General features: G+C 47.4%; 1 protein-coding gene across 33 annotated transcripts in view; it reads left to right on the top strand.

Annotated features, from left to right (window-relative positions):
• Positions 1–206: 206 nt before the first annotated feature.
• RALGPS1 (Ral GEF with PH domain and SH3 binding motif 1) overlaps positions 207–20,995 on the top strand; it is a 309,728-nt gene continuing 288,939 nt past the window's right edge. For 26 of the 33 annotated variants that reach the window (XR_012424392.1, XR_012424394.1, XR_012424393.1 and 23 more), the window contains exon 1: positions 207–437. The gene's annotated coding sequence lies outside the window, so the exon portion shown is untranslated. Of the gene's footprint in view, positions 438–852; positions 898–20,995 lie in introns of those variants that run through there. The other 7 variants (XM_074016522.1, XM_045372651.2, XM_074016520.1 and 4 more) reach the window with 2 other exon arrangements.

Here is a 20,995-nt window from a genome sequence, read left to right as displayed (position 1 = left end):
CAGAGTGTGCTGGCAGCGCAGCATCCCTGCAGGCGGAGAGGGCGTCTGCAGATGAGCGCGGAGGCCGAGGCCCGGGAGGACCGCGGATGCAGCGGCTGCGCAGTGGCACGACCAGCCGGCCGATTTGCGTGTCTCCACCCCTGCAACGAGCTGGTTGGGGGGCTGTTCTGGCGCCGCGCGCCGATTGGATGAGCGGCCCGCCGCTCAGGCCCTGGAGCGGACGGTTCCTACTGCGGCTGGGCACCGGCTCCGCTCCCCCGACTGCCCGCGCTCCAGCTGCGCCCGGCCCGGCCCCGGCCCGGCTCGGCGCGGCCCCGGCCTCCAAGCGAAGGCGCCGCTGCCGCTGGGCCGCTCCCAGGGCCATGAGGAAGCGGCGGCTGCCACTGCGGCCCGCGTCAAGGTGACCGGCCGGGACTGCGGCGGCGGGGAGAGCGGCGGTGAGAGGCGCGGCCGGCGGGGCGGGACGGGGCGGGCCCTGAGGCCGGGCCTGAGGGAGCTGCAGGTGCGGGGGGCGGGACCCCGAGGGCCGCCGGAGCCGGGGAGGGGCCTCGATTCGGGAGGCGGGGCCGGGCCGTGCCTGCGGGTGCCCGGCGCCGGGGCCTGGCCGGGATCCGGGGGTTCTGGGGTCCGGGGCCGGGGGCGCGCTGGTCCCCGGGAGCGTGAAGGATGGCGGGGAAGAGGCGCGGGCGCGGGGGGCGGGGCCGGGGAGGCAGTTGGGCGGGGCGCCGCGGCTGCAGGTGCGGGGGGCGGGGCCGGCGGGGCTGCCGTGGGCGGGGCTGCGGGGTGCGGCCAGCGCGCCGGACCTGGGGAAAGCACAGGTGCGGGGGGCGGGGTCCAGGGACCTGCTGCGGCGGGGGGCGGGGCCCGGGTGACTGCGGTGCGGAAGCAGGGCCCCAGGTGAGGAGCGGGCGAGGGTGGGTGGTCGCCCGCGAAGGAAAGGCCGCCGTCTCCGCTGTCCAGGGGGGTGGGCACGGGGGCTTTGGGCTCCCTGCGGATTCTGGGGGCATCCGGAAATGCCGCTAGAAGGACCGTCCGGGCCTGCCTGTGCCACTGCTGACTCGGGCTTGGAGCTCAGCTGTCCTGGTTACCGGCCGGCTGCCTCCCCTATGCTACGCCGCGCCCTAAGTGGGGCGCGCTGTTTTTCGCACCTCAGGGGCTTTCCTGTTGCTGTTAAAGGGGCATGCTAGGATGCGGGAGCCGGGGGGGTTGGCTGTCATTGGATGATAGGCTGTTGAAACATGTGTGTGCTTGAAGAGTAGTGTGAGGCTTGGAGGGGTCCTGGCTTGCTAGCTACTGGTACCAGAAGCTGCTGTAGATCTCAGCAGTGCGTCTCAGAAAGACTGAAATGGCAGCCTGGTAAGAGGGGAGAGCAGGGATGAGAATTCAGAAGCTTTTGGCTATGCTACCTGGGAGAGTTTTTCACCTGTTTCCTCCGTTGCAAAATGAGCATGTTAGTACCTGCCTGTGCGTCTCCCAGGGGCCTGGTGAGGATAGGATGAAACAGTGCCTACTGAGCAAATCGCTGGATAAAGTTGAGTTTCCCTTTTCTTATGCCGATGGGCAGGTTGGATTCAGGGACTGGAGAGTCTAAAGAAGAGAGGGTTTGTTTCTAGTTAAGAGGTGAGACTAGACCACTTTCTTTTCGCAGTTTGGGATGCGGTTTTTTTTGGGAGTTCCCAAAAGACTCAGCTGTGTCTTAGATCGTGACTGCTTCTCCTGCGAGGCCTCTGACGGAGCTGCTGCAACGCAGGGAGCAGTGGCAAGTGGAAGCAGAAGAACATTTGTTTGCTGACCTTTAGACCCCAACCCCGGTGAGGACTCTGAGCTGGAGCATAAAGCTCAGGCCTGAGGCTATGGAAGTCCCTCTGCTCCCATCCAAGTACAGACCCCGATTTTACCATATTCCAAGAGGGTCGGGTGCAGTGGGTCACGCTTGTAATCCCAGCACTTTGGGAGGCCAAGGAGGGTGGATCATTTGAGGTCAGGAGTCTGAGACCAGCCTGGCCAACATGGTGAAACCCCGTTTCTACAAAAAAATACAAAAATTAGCCGGGCATGGTGGTGGGCACCTGTAATCTCAGCTACTCAGGAGGCTGAGGCAGGAGAATTGCTTGAACCTGGGAGGTGGAGGTTGCAGTGAGCTGAGATCGTGTCACTGCACTCCACCCTGGGCGATGGAGTGAGACTCCTCCGTCTCAAAACACACAGAAATCCCAAAAAGAAGACCCCTGAAAGAAGGCAATGCCTGACTCCACTGTGTACCCACAGGGGCAGGGAGAAGGAAGCAAGATGACAGGGCTCTTTCTGAATTTCAGAAGAGTGTTATATACCCATGTATGTGACCTTTCGAAGCCCAGTGCCTCTGCTTGCTGGTAGTTGACCAGTCCAAACTGTAATGCCTCCCTCCTACCTTCATTGCATGGACAGAAGCGAAGGTAGGTGGATACTTCTCTACTAACCTGCATTTTTTTTCCCCCACTATAGAAGTGTGGGACTTTTAGGGGCCAGAAACCATGGTGCTGGACTCCCTCATTACCACTAGTTGTTGCAGTGGTGACCCAGTAGCATTGAGGGGATTAGGCCCTTACTGGTGCCTGTGCTTGTGTGGCAGGTCCCAGAGGACGTAGAAGCAGCATGTGAGAGTTCTCCCACTCTGTCTTGGCAGAAATGGTGTTAATGGCTCTCAGAGATTGCTGCTATCTGAGTGACCGTCATGCTTTTTGGGTTAGAAGGAAAGCTCAAACTTGGTGGCAAAGAAGAGTTAGAACATGTGTTGAATAGTGAGGGGATTAGCAGCATTCAGAGTCTAGAGAAAGACTTCATTAATGAAAAATACTGCATCTGAGGCGCTCTGATATGGCTCTCCTCTTGAAATGGATTTTCCTTTTCAGTATGGAGGGTAAGAGCTGTGACTTGGAAGTCAGTCAGGTCTGTTTGAAACCGCAGGCTGCCACCTCCTGCTGAGTGAACCAGCACTACTTCCTTAGCTTCACAGAGCTTTGGTTTCTTTATTTGTAAAGCAAGGATAACCATGCCCACCTTGTGAGGTTGTTATGAAGAATAAATGAGACAGGAGGGGAGAAGGCACCTGATCCACCCGGTTAGGGTCCTGTCCTGTCTCTCACTGCCTGCCCATCTTTCAACACAAGCCGCTCAGAACAGCATGTAACATGCAAGGAGAGCAGGACAGGGAATTCTGAGGCCTCTATTTCTTATATAACCTTGAACAAATCCCCTCCTGTCTCCAGACCTTGGGTTTCTTAGCTGAGTGAGGAGGGTGTTAGACTATGTGATCACCAAGAGTTCTTCTAGATCTGGCCTTCTGGTTAGTCATATTTTCTTCAAAGGCAGGAGGGAGGAAACCAATGACCTGTTGTTTAGTTCTTCTTTTAAAAACGTCTGTCTAGCACCTTGCCTGGCACACAGTAGGTGCTCACTGAATGCTTGTTGAAAGAACAGATGAAGGACTTTAACTGCAAAGAAGGTGTGGCAAGTTGTCCCTGCTGCTTTTATGCATATGGTATCTGTACCTTTAACATACACTTTATTTATTGCACAAAAATATTGTAACATTAGTAAAATTAGAGAACTTCAACATAAAAGACAACAGTTGTTGCATGGTTCCATTTCATCACACATTAAGTTCATTCAATTTTTGTTCATAAACATACATAATTCTTCATGATTGCAGTCGTATGTGTGTAGGCATTTGGGAAAGGCCCAGTAATAAATGATTTCTTTGAATATAGTTTAAAATTTTTTTTTTTTTTTTTAAGAGACAGGGTCTCCCTCAGTTACCCAGATTGGAGTGCAATGGCACAGTCATGGGCTCACTGCAGGCTTGACCTCCCAGGCTCAAATGATCCTCCCACCGTAGCCTCCCAAGTACTGAGCCACAACACCTGGCTAATTTTTAAATTTTTTGTAGAGATGGGAGTCTCACTATGTTGCCCAGGCTGGTCTTGAACTCCTGGGATCAAGTGATCCTCCCATCGGCCTCCCAAAGTGCTGAAATTACCGGTGTGAGCCACCACGTCTAGCAAATATAGTTTTTATTTTATATTTTGAGCAAGTAAAAAAATCACACGTGGATTTTTTTTTTTTTTGAGACAGAGTCTTGCTTTGTCACCCCAGCAGGCTGGAGTGCAGTGGCGCGATCTCGGCTCACAGCAAGCTCTGCCTTCCAGGTTCACGCTATTCTCCTGCCTCAGCCTCCTGAGTAGCTGGGACTACAGGCGCCCACCACTACGCCCGGCTAATTTTTTGTATTTTTTGGTAGAGATGGGGTTTCACTGTATTAGCCAGGATGGTCTCGATCTCCTGACCTTGTGATCCGCCCGCCTCGGCCTCCTAGAGTGCTGAGATTACAAGCGTGAGGCACTGTGCCCGGCTAATTTTGTGTTTTTAGTAGAGATGGGGTTTCTGCATGTTGGTCAGGCTGATCTCGAATTCTGGACCTCAGGTGATCTGCCCGCCTTGGCCTCCCAAAGTGCTGGGATTACAGGTGTGAGGCACCGTGCCAGGCCCACACATGGAATTTTTAAAGGCAAGTGGGGGAATAAATTGTAAAGTAACTGTCTGTCTTGCCTCAAGTTGACAGTTCCTAGTCCTTTTCCCTAGAGGCAGCCACTGTTACCAGTTTCTTGTTTATTATATATTCTTTCTCTTACGCAAAGAATAGCATTCTATACATACTCATTGTTGCTTCATGTATTCACTTGATTTACTTTGACGTTGTTCTAACAGTGGAAAATGTGTCAGTTAGTATGTACAGTTCCTTCTTAATAAATGTTTTTGACTGCTATAAGCACAATTTTGTACCTCCACCCCCCACTCCTCAATGATGTTTACTCAGTATTAGTTAGCAGTCATTGTTTAGAAGCCTAACAAGAGACATCCTTTGTCCTAGGAAAAAAAGTGGCCTTAGTCCCAGTGAACAGTAGATTAAAGGGCAATCCATGTATCTGGATGCAAGGCAGAGTACAGAAAGAGAAAGGAAAAGGGATTTGTTCACTGGTAATTGAGAACTGATTTTCCATGCAGGCCTTGATTCAAAGTCCAGCTCTGTCACTTACTGGCTATGTGACTTGGAACAATTTACCTAATCTCTCTGCATCTCAGTTTCCATATCTGTAAAATAGATAATGATAATAGGATCTGTCTTTGGGGGTTTTTGTGCAGAGGAAGTGAGATCATGCAATGCAAAGTACATACAGCAATAGCAGGTCATAGTAGGTGCTTAAGAAGGATGAGCTGCTATGTTATTAATAATCTGAAATAGATTCTATTCTTTGTGAGCAGATATTTACTGGACAGTTAAAGGTGAGCCGTGGAGAATACCTAAAGTCCTTGCCTTTGAGGTGCTCACATGCTGTGTGTGGAGATTGGCACACAAGCCATTGATTACCAAACAGTATAGTGGGCCAGGTGGTGGGAGGTGAGCATTGTGTGAGGTCACAGAGGCAGGGAACAGTGACTTCTCCCTGGGGTGATTTGGGAATGCCTCCTCAGCTCAAATTTTCACTCCTTTGTGAAACCTACTTAATTTTTCCAGGCACCCTCCTATTTGTACTACCTTGACTTTCCTTCTGTGTGTACCTGGATCAGAGCACACGTCATGTTATCGCATATGTGACTTTTTGCCTGTGTCTCTACTCTGCACAAGGAAAGTCTCCTGCTTTCTTTGCTTCTGGGTCCCCAGAGCTTGGCACAGGGTAGGCTCTTGTTGAACAGTGTGATGGACCTATGCTCAGACAAATTGTACTACTAAATGGTAGCAGATTCTTATTTATATGTCACCAGGTCTCTGTGAAACCCATTCCTTGGACTATACTTCTTCACTCCCCAAATATTTGAGTGCTGACTCTGAGACAGGCATGTGCTGTGCTATATGCTAGCTGTAGGCTTTGGGTATGGCTGATGATACTTGACCTAAAAAGTCTTAGGGATGGGAAGAAAGAAATATTTGTTGCAGATGCTGAAAGTCAAGATGAGGAAGCAGAAAAATGGACAAGTCTGGAATGAGCTGCTCATGCTTGCTGAAACTCTCCTTTCCGCAGAAGTATGACTGCTCTCCCTTGCCTTGGGCTGGGGTTGTGGAGGAGCAGGCCAAAGGAACTGAGTAGGTGGCTCATAGATTTTAACTCGGGGGAAGAGTTGGTTGGATTGGCTTCTGTGAGGAGTGTTTCTGGGCCTCCTTTCATAGCAGAGAGTACACTTGACTTTCTTCAGGTGGGCATTCATTAACCTGCCTTGCTGGGCTCTTGCTTTGGGCTAAACCTTGTGCTGGATGCTGGACACATGCAGATGAAGCTTTGCCCCTGCCCTTTGGGATCTCACAGTCAGTGGAGAAGTCACCCACAAACAGAAGGTGACTGAAGGCGATTGGCCATAACAGAGAACTGCTCGTGAAGCAGCCAAGCAGTTTCAGGCTCGGAGCCAGGCAGACCTGGGTTCAAATCCTGCCTCTGTCAGAGACAACCTGTGTGACCATGGGTAGGTGTCTTCCCAGCTCTGAGTCTTGGTTTACTGATTTGGTGAAGTGGGGATAGCAGTATTACCTAACTTAGGACTGTTGAAGATTTCAGTGAATGCAGTGCAGTGTTTAGCACAGTGCCTGCCAGGAAGCTAATGCTTACAGAGTGCTCACTATTGTAATTATACATGGTGCTGTGGGAGAACCAAAAAGCGCCTCTTGAGCTGTTTCCTCAGGGTCCTAGTGATAGTGTCGTGGTCATGGCGAAAGTTAGGTATTGAATGTGAAGGTCAAGTCGCCTGAATAATCAACTCTGAAGTCATCAAGTGCTCAAGGAGTCCTCAGGACCTTCCTCACCAGCCCTGCAGGTGATACTATGGCTCCAGGTCTATAGGCTTGTCTATAAGTATTTCCTCCCCACTTCCTGCATGAGCTCTTCTGAAAGGTACATTTCACCCATCATCATCGTGAACACCTTTTCTTTGTCCAAGTACCTGCACTGATCAGTTCTGTGACTTTTCCCCAAGGAGAGGCATGAGTTGTACTTGTCTCGCCTGTGCTTGCTGACGAGCGCAGAGACCTGAAGACCCAGAACAGCAAATCATTCCTTGTTTTTTCTGTAGAGCTTTCAAATCTGTCATGTTTTTCTTTGCAGGAGATTGATCTCCTGAGCGTCAGAGAGGCAGATAGGGCAGTGCTTAAAACACAGACTCTGAAGTTGGGACATAAACAGATGTGGGTTTGTGTCCTGACTCCATCACTCACAACCCTTGTGGCTTTGAGCAAATGACTCTACCTCTGTTTCCTCATCAATACAAGAGGTGAGATAGTATGTGCCTTTGTGTGGTTCATACAGGGTTTCAGGGAGACGCTACAGAATAGGGCTTAGCAGAGGGCTTGCACATTGTGAGCGCCCAGGAAATGGGAGCTAGAATAGTGTCCTCTTTTCACCCAGGGTTATACGATTTTTAGGATGCTTTTCTCAGGGTATGAATGTATTACCTATGGAAGTTATGTGAGTTACTGCGCAAGCAATGTGTTAAAATACACATGTACTTGGTGATGGGGAGCTGGCAAGCGTGTCTAGGGTGGCGGGCAGAACTCTTTCTGCATTGGGGTTGCAGGTGCAAGCCTCAGCTCCCACAAAGACATAGGGTACTGGTGAAGGAGAGGACAGAGCCATTCTGGGTGCCTTTGTCTCAGGCCCGTTTAGGAACTGGGGGCTGGCTTCTCAAGTTCTTTCTGTTTAATCATTCTGTTATTCCACGTAAATGATTGGTCTTAAATATAAACTAATAATGCAACATGATACTTTCCCTCTTCAGAATTTAAATATATTTTAAGGTTAAGTCAATTTTTGAGTAATCAGAAGAAAATTTAAATGTTTGGCCTTGACAGCCATAGGTTCTTTTAAAATCATCTGAGATGAAAGGAAGAATAGGGAGTATATTTAAGTCCATATTTATTGGATACAGTAATTATCACACACTGTTGTATAAGCCTGATAACTAGGGCAAGGAAAGTTTGTGCTTTTGGCCTATTTCTGAATAATTAAATATTTATGGAAAACAAGTTAATAGATTCAAGACAATTTGCTGTCTTTCTCTGGCAATAAAGTTCGTTATGTGGAATTACAGAGAGGATTAGTCCTCTGTGCAGCTGTTTATTTTTTCTTTCTAGGCACCATATCTCTAACACTTTCAGTCCACTGGCATTTATAGATTGCTCTCCTGCTGGGCTCCCACAGCTCTCTCACTGTGTGCCCTGCCGTAGCATACAGTACAATTGTGCTCACCGGTGACTCCCTCATGACCGTTCTCTAGACTTTACAGAGTAAGAGTCCGCATTTGTTCTTGCATATTCAGGGCCTACCCCAGGCTGGTGCAAGGCAGCCAGAATGGTCTGCGTATGCCATTCCCTTTGCTTAAAAGCCTCCAGTGGCTTCTAATTTTTGTCAGAAAAAAGACCAAATCATTAGCATGGCCTGTGAGGTGTAAGAATATGCTTTCTAGGGTAATTGCTGGATATGTCTGAGGATCTCCCTTGGTGCAGTGCAGTCCCATCAGGTCATGGGCTGTGGCTGTTTTGCCCACCAGCAGGTCCTCAGTGCCCAGCCTGGCATCCGGCCTGTGGTAGATGCTCCATAAATGTTTACTGGGTGAACAAATGGAGTAAATAGTGGGCTCCCAGTGACTGATCTGAATCTATAAAATGAGAAGGTTGTTAGATCTGAGGTTCCATCCGTTATACAGAATCTCAACACTTTACAACACTTAAAAAGTTCTCTTCACACTTTTTATTCCAGCCGTACGTTGATTCTGCAGGTAGGTAGGGCAGGTTTTGAAGTGCATAGAAGAAAACGGAAGCTTAGAGAGGTTAAACACATTGCCCAAGATGTAGCTATGGGAGAAGCTGAGGGTCCTAATGCCTCAAATGCCTCTTCTCATGCTCCTGGCTGCCTCACGGTGTGGCTTCTGATACACTCATTGTAGAAGTCACAGGTGAGATAAGGCAACAGGGCTTCATTGGAAAAAGGTGGTTGTGATAGTTTCCTTGGTTTTAGATGTTTCGGTTTCCTGGTGATTGAGTTTGAGGAGTTGAGTTGAATCTGGAATGATGGGTTTAAGGTCTTGTTTCATGCTTATGGGGCAGAAAATACTGAACTTTCCTGTAAATGACTGAAGTATAGTAATTATTGGTACCTGTGATAATTAGCTTGTAACTAGGGTTATAATTTGTGTTCTTGTTGAGAAGCTTTTTTTTTTTTTTAAAGGAGACACAGTCTTGCTGAGTCACCTGGGCTGGAGCAAAGTGGCTATTCACAGGTGCGATTATAGCACACTACAGCCTTCAACTCATGGCCTCAAGCGATCCTCCTGCCTCAGCCTCCCAAGTAGCTCCCGAGTATCACTACACCTGGCTGACAAGCTTTTTTGATAAGATTAGAAGTTACTTGCTGATTGATATGTAGCATCCTTTGCTGTTTTCAGAAGATACTTGTTGTTTCAGTTAGTTTATTTCTTTAATGTGTCTCTAGCTATATCTGCCATGGGACACTTTGGCAATGAGCATCACTATGGCCTTTGTGCTTATCACATATAGTGTCCGTGTGTCCTGATGGTTACCAAGCATTGAGTCCACTCTTTCTACTTTCCAGATGAGGGTGGAGGCTTTGCTAGAGTTTCATACTCAGGTGCCCTGATTCCCCACCTGACGAAGCCCATGAACTCGAACACGTCCATATGCATGTGACAGTTTCTCAACAGCTGCCTGCAGTTCCTGTACTGCTGCTAATAAACCATGCCCATGGTGAAGCATTTATCTCAGATGAAAGTGTCTGCTTCAGGGGCCTTTGTTGAATCTGCAGCGTGACTGTGTGGGAACAGGACGTAAACTTGACTTAGCACACAGCTCCAATATCTAGTCCAGTGTTGGTGGCTAGTTAAGAAAAGACAGTGTCTGTTGTGGTCTGTTAACACGATCATGATTTCGGGGGGTTCTTTTTTTTTTTTTTTTTTTTTTGAGACGGAGTCTCGCTCTGTAGCCCAGGCTGGAGTGCAGTGGCCGGATCTCAGCTCACTGCAAGCTCCGCCTCCCGGGTTCACGCCATTCTCCGGCCTCAGCCTCCCGAGTAGCTGGGACTACAGGCGCCCGCCACCTCGCCCGGCTAGTTTTTTTGTATTTCTTAGTAGAGACGGGGTTTCACCGTGTTAGCCAGGATGGTCTCGATCTCCTGACCTCGTGATCCGCCCATCTCGGCCTCCCAAAGTGCTGGGATTACAGGCTTGAGCCACCGCGCCCGGCCCCGGGGGGTTCTTAAGGACTGAGATTCTATAATCAGTAGTACTTGTGGAACAGAGAAGCAACCTGGTATATAGAAAGATCAATGAATATGAAGTCAGAATGCCAAATGTGTCCATTTGCTTTAAGACTCCCACTTTCCATGTAAACAGGAATATCTTTGGTGTGTATGCATCCCTTTTCAGTAGGGAAGCCCCAGTTTTAATATCTGAGATTGTGTTATGAGGCTTAAGTCAGAACAAAGAGAGCTGGATGATTATCAAGGATTGTACCAATAACTGAAGGTAACCTTATTCGTTATTCTTTCCTGTCCTCCATAACTACTACTTGCCTACCAGCCCATCTGGCCATCTGTCCATCCATCCATCCAGTTCTTGTCCAGGGTCTGCTGAGTGCCAGTGCTATGCCAAGTGTGAGGCCACAGTGGTTAAAAAAAAAAAAAAAAAAAAAAAAAAAAAAAGACAGGCCGGGCGTGGTGGCTCATGCCTGTAATCCCGGCACTTTGGGAGGCTGAGGTGGGTGGATCACCTGAGGTCGGGAGTTCAAGACTAGCCTGACTAACATGGAGAAACCCCGTCTCTACTAAAAGTACAAAAAATTAGCTGGGCATGGTGGCGCATGCCTGTAATCCCAGCTACTGAGGTGGCTGAGGCAGGAGAATCGCTTGAACCTGGGAGGCAGAGGTTGAGGTGAGCTGAGATCGCACCATTGCACTCCAGCCTGGGCGACAGAGCAAGACTCTGTCTCAAAAAAAAAAAAAATAAAATAAAATAAATAAATAAAATAAAATAAATAAATAAATAAATAAATAAATAAAAAGATCTGGTCCTTGCTGTACTTTAGCGTACAGTCTAGTAGCAAGGTTAAATAACAAAAATAATAACAAGTACATAAAAAAGTAAATATAGGGGCTGGGTGTGGTGGCTCATGCCTGTAATCCCAGCACTTTGGGAGGCCAAGGCAGGCAGATCACTCGAGGTCAGGAGTTCAAAACCAGCCTGGCCAACATGGTGAAACCCCCTCTTTACTAAAAATACAAAAGATTAGCCGGGCATGGTGGCACGCGCCTTTAATCCCAGCTACTTGGGAGGCCTAGGCAGGAGAATCACTGGAACCTGGAGGCAGAAGTTGCAGTGAGCTGAGATGGCACCATTGCACTCAGGCCCTGGGAGACAGAGTGAGACTCTGTCTCAAAAAAAAAAATAAATAAATAAATAAAAAATTACAGTGCACAGTAGCTGGGACCTATAGTCCCAGCTACTCAGAAGGCTAAGGCAGGAAGATTGCTTGAGTCTAAGAGTTGAGTCTAGCTTGGGCAATGTAATGAGACCAGCCTGGGCAACATAGACCCTATCTCTTAAAAAATATATATAATAATTATAGCACTGATGTCTGCAAAAGAGGAGTATAAGGTGCTAAGAGACCATATATTGAATGGCTTTCCTGCTAGGGGAGTCAGAGACAGCTTACTAGAGGAAGGGGCCTTTAAGCTGACACCTGAAAGTGAATTGAAGCTAGCCAGGTGGGGAGGTGACGGTTGCATCTGCCATCATCCTAGCTGGAAAAAGGGCATGGTGGACTCCAGATGTGCTGGGGAGCCAGCATGGCTAAAGCACTGAGAGCAAGGGAGGGACCGGTGTTCTGGTCATGGCCTTGTTTCCTTGGACTGTGCCAGAAATAATGGACAAATTATGTAGTTGCTGACTCATTTTTCATAACTCCTCAGCTGTCACCAAAAGCATCTATTACTGAAACATTACCTGTGGTTTCCAAGATAGCAGTTGGCCTTATTTTTATTGCTTTAGAGATTGGTTGCTTCCTTTGCTTCTTGAAGGTGTGGAAGAATACTTGGACCTCATTAGTGGTTTTCAGTCATTAAGTAAACATTTACTAAGCATGTAATAGGGCTTGACACTGCAGACCCTGCCCTCAGGAGCACCAAGACTTGACAGATGGAAGTAAATACATAATGATAATACCGTGTCTTGGGAAGTAGAGTAGTGGAAATGGAAGCTCATGGGACTGAGTAAGACTCACAGACTCTTAAAGATTTTCATTTTTCCAGGTGAAGCAGGATACAGGCAGAGGAAACAGATTGTACAAAGGTGCAGAAGCAGGAAGGAGTATGATGTGCTTCAGGGGTGGTGGGCAGTGTGGTGTTGCTGGAGCGTGAGGTTTGTGGTGGAGGATGGAGGGAGGAGGAGCTGGTTGGAGAGGTGGTTTGGGGTCAGTTCTCAGAGGGACTTGCAGGCAGTGCCTAGGAGCGTAGGTGTTGTCTTGTGGTCAGTGGAGAATCACTGAAGCTGTAAGAGGAGAGAAGGATTGTCACTTGTAGTCCTGGTGGCAGTGTGGAGGACGATGGTGTGAAAGGGGCCTAGAGATTGGGAGCTGAGTGAGGGTTATTATAGGAATTCAGGAGTGCGATGATGGGGTCCTGGCTAGGTGGATGGGGAGGCGAAGGCAGGCTCAAAAGAAACTGATGTAGAGGCCTCTCCTACTTGGTAGATGGGAGGAAGGGCGATGTCAGAGTTTCTCACTTGGTGCCATGAGATGGTAGGACCAGTCACTGAGCTATAAAACGTGAAAGGAATACCGGGTTGGTAGGGGAAGGTTGTGAATTTGGTTTGGGCCATTTTGAGTTTGGAATGACTGTGGAATCGCTTGGTGGACCCGCCCACTTCGCAACTGGCCTGCTCATCTGCGGCTGAGGGAGAGAGATCTAGGCTGGAACAGTGGTTCTCACACTGTAGAGCATCAGAGTCCTCTGTAGTGTTTGCGGGGAGGGAGGCTGGTAGTCTTATGTTTCAGGGCTTTCACAGATGGTTCCGATGCCCCAGGAGATACTTGGGGTCATTCTTGGGTAGCTGGCCCCTGAAGTTGTATTGTAGGAGAGGATGGGATCGCTCAGGAAGGCTGTGTGGTTGTGGATGAGAGTCCTGGCTGAATTGCTGGGGAGCATCAGCATGAGAGGTGGAAGTGGAAGTCAGGGAAGAAGCAAGAGGAGGAATGGGCAGCTAGGAAGAAAGACCGGAAGAATGATGGTGTGGAAACTGGTGGTGAGGGCACCAACTTCCACTTCTTTCCCTGCAGGGCTTCAGTTTTCTCATTTTTCTCCTTAGTAATTCATTAGGGAATTATTGCCCTGCCTCCTAGAACTGAGCCTTCCATGCCTGCCGTCAACATTTGTTTACACTAGTGTCAGAGCCAGTCTCCCATGAGAGGTTATGCTTCAGTTACCTTTGTTGTCGTGTGCAGAAGACTCTGAAAGAGGCTTTTTGCTGCAGACAGTCTCTACACCCTTCATCGCCTCCTAGCAGCCTTCTCAAGCAATTCTCTTGTGCCTTCTATTGCTGGTCCTTGGGACTAAAATCTCTGTCCCCTGAAGCCAGAGAGTTGCACCCTCCCCCATCTGACATTGCGAGGTTCCAGATATATCTGCAACTTCAGGAATGTGTGTCTAGGTCCTAGGAAAGGCAGCTGATCGGAACAGCTGGAGTCTGAGAAGATGATTAAACCATTCAGATTAGACTAACGTGATATGTGGGTAGGTATCTGTGACTTGGGGTTGGGGTGCATCCCTGGTCCACTCTATATCCTGTGCTTGGGTAGCAGGGAAAAGCCTGTTATAGAATTTCTGGAACTTATGGGTGGAGTCTGAGAGTTAGAGTACTTGGGATCTACTCAGATTGCTGGTGGTGGTATGGGGGGTGATATCCTAAAGTGGTAAAAGTGGAAGTCTGTCCCCCCGATAAGCCTAAATGCCTGATTGAGCTTAGCTTACAGAACCAGGTGAAGAGCCTTCAATCTGAGAGATCCGGTGGGAAACTGATCTGTGATCCACTGTGTGTGTTGTTAGTATTACCCTCAACCCTAAGACCTTTGAGTGTAGGACAGAGGCACAGACCCAGTTGTCGCTGACGCTGATGCTGAAAGCCACAGCTGAGGAGTAGTGAGAAGGATCAGGGTTAACTTGAGGGGGAGTCCTTAATACCAGGACTGACTGCCGTGGTGTGATGCTTTTTCCTTCTTAGGAGAGGAAGAAGAAAAGGAATTAATACTGGTTGAGCTGAGAAACCCAAATGCTGGGCAAAGAGAAGGGAACAGATGGATAGAAAGTAGCGGCAGGATGATGGGATATGTGTACCAGTACAGAACATATAGGAGCTATTCAGCTCCTATAGAACATAAAGAAATGTTTCAGAATAAGAGGCAGACTGAGCTGTGTTCAAATCCTGCCTTTGCACAAATACTACCAGTGAGGAATTTTTATTTTTTATTTTTTTTGGAGATGGAGTCTCGCTTTTGTTGCCCAGGCTGGAGTGCGGTGGCACAATCTCGGCTCACTGCAACCTCCACCACCTAGCTTCAAGCAATTCTCCTGCCTCAGCCTTCCAAGTAGCTGGGATTACAGGTGGCCGCCACCGTGCCAGCCTGATTTTTGTATTTTTAGTAGAGACAGGGTTTCACTGTGTTTACCAGGCTGGTCACAAATTCCTGACCTCAGGTGATCCGCCTACCTCGGCTTCCCAAAGTGCTGAGATTACAGATGTGAGCCACTGCGCCTGGCCAAGGATACTCTTACTGGCTGTCAGTTCTTGGATATGTTACCTAACCTCTTTGGGCCTCAGTTTTCTTACTTTCTCTCTAATAATTCATTAGAGAATTATTGCATGGATTTGGTGGTGTATTTCTATGGATGAGGTGCTTAGCACAGTACCTGTCACAGAGTAATGGTTCAATAAATGGTGATGATAGTGATGATGACCATCATGTGGGTACCTCTGTAAATACCTCCATTAGACCAAATCTAACCTATATGATAAATGTTTGAAATAAAGAACATCAACAGTAACAAGTTCAGTATGAGATTAGCAACATGAGAGGGAAAACCAGATCCACTGGCAAAATTACTGGAACACCGAGAGGATAAGGATAGCAGTGGAGAATCATAAAAACATGACATGATAGAAAATGAAAGGTACAAGGTCCAGGAACTATTAAGCATGATCAAAGTCGTCTTACTGGCTGCGAAGAAGAAAGGCAAGAGATTCTGAATCAATACCTGGAGATGATGAGGACAAAGTAACCTTAGTCCTTAGTGATGATAGAAATTTTCTCTTTTAAATTTCTTTTTTCTTTTTCTTTGAGACGGAGTTTCGCTCTTATTGCCCAGGCTGGAGTGCAATGGCGTGATCTTAGCTCACCGCAACCTCCGCCTCCCACGTTCAAGCGATTCTCCTGCCTCAGCCTCCTGAGTAGCTGGGATTACAGGCATGTGCCACCACGCCTGGCTAATTTTGTATTTTTTTGTTTGTTTGTTTTAGTAGAGATGGGGTTTCTCCGTGTTGGTCAGGCTGGTCTCAAACTCCCTACCTCAGGTAATAATGCCTGCCATGGCCTCCCAAAGTGCTGGGATTACAGGTGTGAGCCACTGTGCCTGGCTGATACAGATTTTTATTGCCGCTTCTACTTCCCTGAGTATTTTAGTGGATAGACATTGTGGGGAAGTGGCATCAGGGATTTATTTTTATTTTTTCGGAGATGGAGTCTTGCTCTGTTGCCCAGGCTGGGGTGCAGTAGTGCAATGATAGCTCACTGAAGTCTTAAACTCCTTGGTTCAAGTGATCCTTCCACCTCAGCCTCCTAAGTAGTTGGGACTATAGGTGTGCACCACCACTCCTAGCTTAAAAAATGTTTTTGTTTAGAGATGGGCTTTTGCAGTGTTGCCCAGGTTCTTGAACTCCTGGCCTCAAGTGCTCCTCTGCCTCAGCCTTCTGAGAATCTGGGATTATAGGCATAAGCCATTGAGCCTGGCTGCCGGGATTCTTTACCTAATGTTTGTTTATTTATTTATTTTATTTTATCTTTTTATTTTTTAACTCTAAAGCCCCATGGTTATAATTAGGCTTGTTACAGAGGAGCCTCATATTAAATATGTATTGAATGGGTAAGATGAAATCAATTAATCAGTTCCTGGCTCTTTCTAAAGAAGTTTAAATATAGTAATAGTGACAATATTATATCTCCAAATGTTGGCAAAGATTTAAGGCAATTCCTATGAGATATTTTATAAAGCTTGAAAAAATTAATGATGTTTACCTGGAAAAAATAAGTTGGTAAAAAAAGAAGGTATTTATTTATTTTTAATTTTTTTGAAACAGGGTCTTGCTCTGTTGCCCAGCCTGAAGTATAGTGGCACAGTCTTGGCTCACTGCAACCTCCACATCCCAGGTTCAGACGATTCTCATGCTTCAGCCTCGCGAGTAGCTAGGATTACAGGCCTGTGCCACCACACCCAGCTAATTAAAAAATATTTTTAGTAGAAATGGGGTTTCATTTTTAGTGGAGATGGAGTTGGCCAAGCTGGTCTTGAACTCCTGGCCTCAAGTGATCTGCCCACCGCAGCTCCCAAAGTGCTGGCATTACAGGCGTAAGCTGCTGCTCCTGGACAAGATAGTTTTTTAAATGAGTGAAATTGCCTTTATTTTTCCAGATTCTTATTCATTTCTACAAATGTTTGAGTTGCCTACTATATGAAAGCAGTGCTAAACTCTTTGTTGAGGGAATATAAAAATGGCTATCTGGCCGGGTGCAGTGGCTCAAGCCTGTAATCCCAGCACTTTGGGAGGCCAAGACGGGCGGATCACGAGGTCAGGAGATCGAGACCATCCTGGCTAACACGGTGAAACCCCGTCTCTACTAAAAAATACAAAAATCTAGCCGGGTGAGGTGGCGGGCGCCTGTAGTCCCAGCTGCTCGGGAGGCTGAGGCAGGAGAATGGCGTAAACCCGGGAGGCGGAGCTTGCAGTGAGCTGAGATCCGGCCACTGCAGTCCAGCCTGGGCAACAGAGCAAGACTCCGTCTCAAAAAAAAAAAAAAAAAAAGGCTATCTGTATTATATGTTCTCATTTAACTCTTATCACTCTCTTGTGAGAGAGCCACTTTAGGTTGTGCTATGAGTGAGAGAAAATGCAAAATAACAAAGACATAAACAAGTTAGAAGTTTCTTATTTGCAAGAAGTCAGAAGGTAATTAGGCCAGAGTAGGTATGGAGCCTGCATAGTCAGAGACCCAGGTTGCTTCTAAATCCAAAGTGACTTCATGGCCTAAAATGGCTGCAAGAACTCTAGCCTTTCCATATGCATTCCAGCCTTTGAGGGCTACTGTCCAGAAATTTGGCATGATACCTCTTCCATCTCATTCATTTAATCTTGGTCTTACGGCCACAACTAGCAGTAAGGGAAGCCAGGAAAGGTAATCTACACTCTGGGAAGCCATGGCTACCTAAAAGAAGAAAGGGAGGATGACTACTAGTGAGCAGCGTCATAGCAACATTATTAGTAATTGCCAAAAATGGAAACAACCCAAATATCTACCAGTTAATGAACAGAGAAACAAAATGTGGCATGTACATATAAAGGAGTATTATTCAGTCATAAAAAAGAATAAACTACTGTTTCATGCCTAGTATGGATAAACCTGGAAAACATTCTAAGTGAAAGAAGCAAGACGCAAGTCCACGTACCGTATGATTCCGGCTATATGAAACGTGTAGAAGAGGCAAACCCAAAGAGACAGAAAGTAGATTCGTACTTGCTGGGCCTCGTGGCAGAGGGAGTGGGGAGTAACTGCTGATGGGTTGGGCACAGGATTTCTTTGTAGGGTGATCAAAATGTTCTGGAATTAGATAGTGGCAATGGTTGTGCAACTTAGTGAATATGCTAAAAATCACTGAATTCTATAGATGAATATAGATAAATTATATCTGAATTTTAAAAAATAATTTTTATTAAATTTTAATTGTACAAAAATAAGAAAGGCAGAAAAGAAAGAAACGGCCATCATCTCATTGTCAATACCTGGGGTGTATGTGTCCAGACATTTTTTTGTGTGTCTGCCTCAAAGTTCAGCTGATAGACACTACATTCTCTCTCTCCTGTCGGGAGCAATGTGTTGGGATTAGCATAGTCCACAAACATGTTTTTTTTTTACTAGTGCTTCGGAATTCTTCTGTTGTTAGGCTGTTACATTGGAAACAATATTTGGCCATGGTGGAAACCTTAGCATATTCGGAGTCAGAAGACCTGGGTGCCTCTTCCAACTTACGTTGGGTTTGTGAGCTTGAGAGAAGCACTTAGTCTCACTCTCCTCATTTTGAAAAGGGATTGCGGTACTTTGTGGTATCTTTCTTACTAGAATGGCAAAAATGAAGGGAGAAAAAGACAATATTATGTTGGTGAGGTTGTGGAGTGATCAGCTTTCATACTGCTGATGGGAGTATAAATTGGTCTAGCCACTTTGGAAAATTGACATCATCTATCAAAGCTGAACAGATACATACCTGATGACCCAGCAGTTCCACTCCTTGGTACCAACCCAGCTTTGAGACAGACACAAAGAAATGCATATGGATGTGTACCAGAAGGCATGCTCAGGCTGGCTTCTAGCAGCACCATCTGTAATAGCTCAAACTGGAAACAATCCCAGTGTCCATTGGTAGTGGAAGGGATAATACACGTGGTACACGCCCATGATGGAATACTGTAGTCAGAGTTAATGTACAAGCCCATGAAAACAATCCGATGAATTTCTTTTTTTTTTTTTTTTTTTTTTGAGACGGAGTCTGGCTCTGTTGCACAGGCTGGAGTGCAGTGGCCGGATCTCAGCTCACTGCAAGCTCCGCTTCCTGGGTTCACGCCATTCTCCTGCCTCAGCCTCCCGAGTAGCTGGGACTACAGGCGGCCGCCACCTCGCGCGGCTAGTTTTTTGTATATTTTAATGGAGACGGGGTTTCACCGTGTTAGCCAGGATGGTCTCGATCTCCTGACCTCGTGATCCGCCCATCTCGGCCTCCCAAAGTGCTGGGATTACAGGTTTGAGCCACCGCGCCCTGCCAATCTGATGAATTTCACATAATGGTCGTGCAGATAGAAAAGGTTATAGACCGTATGAGTCCATTTATATAAAGTACATTATATAATGTACATTATAAAACAAAATGTTATGAAACATTTTTATAAAATAAATGTTATAAAAACATTTTTATAAAATAAATGTTATAAAAACATTTTTATAAAACAAAAATGTGGAAGCATTAGAACATATAATTAATTTACAAATACATATACACATGTTAGAGGTGCTTTACTTAATTTTTTTTTAACTGTTGGTCATGAAGGATCATAAAGTTTGGTGAGCCAAGGCTTGCTGCCACAAGAGGGGGCAGTCTGAGCCAAGGCCGGGCTGTGGATGCAGCTGGGTGAGTGGGTGAGCCTCATGCCATTCAGATGGTGGCCTGTGTTAGGGTTGCTTTCCTTGTTGTAGAATCATGAAATGTGGGGCAGGGGAGGGTGGTGGTGAAGCTGACGAAGGGGCAGGGGCCTGGAAACCAGCCGGAGGGCTGAGTAGAATGAAGAGGAAGCTTGGTGAGAGGACGAAAGGAAGGCAGCGCTGGTGTGGCATCCAAATAGAAGAAAGGAGCCAGCAGGGGAGGCCGGAGACCAACGAGGCTAAGGAAATGGGAGGAGAAAGAGGGACGGGGCATCATCAGGGCTGGAGGGACGACTCCAGAAAGAGGGCTGGTGAGCAGGTTAAAGCTGCCATGAGGTGGGAGAGCCTTAGGCCACTATTCTCAACAATTAGCAACAGGAGGTTCTGGGACCCCAGAGGCTCCAGTGTGACCCCAGCCTTCGGGCAGGGGTTACTGAGCGGGTGAGTGTCTGATGGGAAAGTAGCCTGGGGTTCAAGGGTCAAAGCTGTTCTGAAGATGTTCTTAGGCAAAGAGAAGAACCAAGGGAGTGGCAGAGACAAGAGAAGGGGCTGACTGCCTGACTGGCAGCTGGGACTGGACCCCAAGTCCAGGGCCTGCCACCAGCCCTGGCTCTCAGTGGATGCCTTTCTCAGAGGTGGGAGGGGAAGACCAGGTTAGAGGAGGGTCCTGAGGGAGCAGAAGTCACCTTCTGTCAGTGTGGGAGGTGGTGAGGCTGCCACCTCCCAGCCTGCCCTGGCTGTGCACACATGTGGAGTAAGGTGTGGGGTAGGTGAGGGAGTGCTTTGGAACAGCTGCCATGGGAGACAAGATGAGCCAGTGGCCACTGAGCTCGTAGCACGTCGTGTACAATGCTTGCATGTGCCTGCATGGCCGGCGCGCCATGCCCACCCTCCCTTGCCTTTATACTCTTTTCACACAGCAACATGCTCCTGGGGCAGGAACGTTTGTGTCCAGGCATTCCTGAGGTCCCTTCTTGCTGGGTGTGCCCAAGGCCTGGGCTTGGTTTTTGGCCTGTTGGAATGCATTTTCCCACAGAGCCAGTTTTTCTTTGGGGTTCATTCCCCATGCACACCTTACATGCTTATTTACCACAGCATGTATCCAAAGCATGATGGGAAAGGAAAATAGTGACCAAATAGGATGAATTCCATGATTTTAGGAGAGGATTTGCCACCTGGTTGGCTAACGATGATATCAAATATGGATGCATGGCAAAAGTATTTTAACATTTCAAAGAATAGATTGAAGTCAGAATTTATAGCACTGTAACTGGTCCAAATGACTGAGCTTTGAAAGACAAGTCTTAACCATGTGGAACATCAATGTAAATTGAATTATTTCCCCTACTTTTGTAGTGGCTACTGTTTGGAAAGAGACGTGCTGGGAAGGTATGTCCTATTGATTGGGGGTTATGAAGCCCAGCATGTATTCCTGGTAAGCCAGTGCGC

This window comes from Macaca fascicularis, chromosome 15 (genome assembly GCF_037993035.2).
Source record: "Macaca fascicularis isolate 582-1 chromosome 15, T2T-MFA8v1.1".
Classification (NCBI taxonomy): domain Eukaryota; kingdom Metazoa; phylum Chordata; class Mammalia; order Primates; family Cercopithecidae; genus Macaca; species Macaca fascicularis.
Note: the sequence above shows the minus strand (reverse complement) of the source record. Positions and strands in the feature narration are given on the sequence as shown.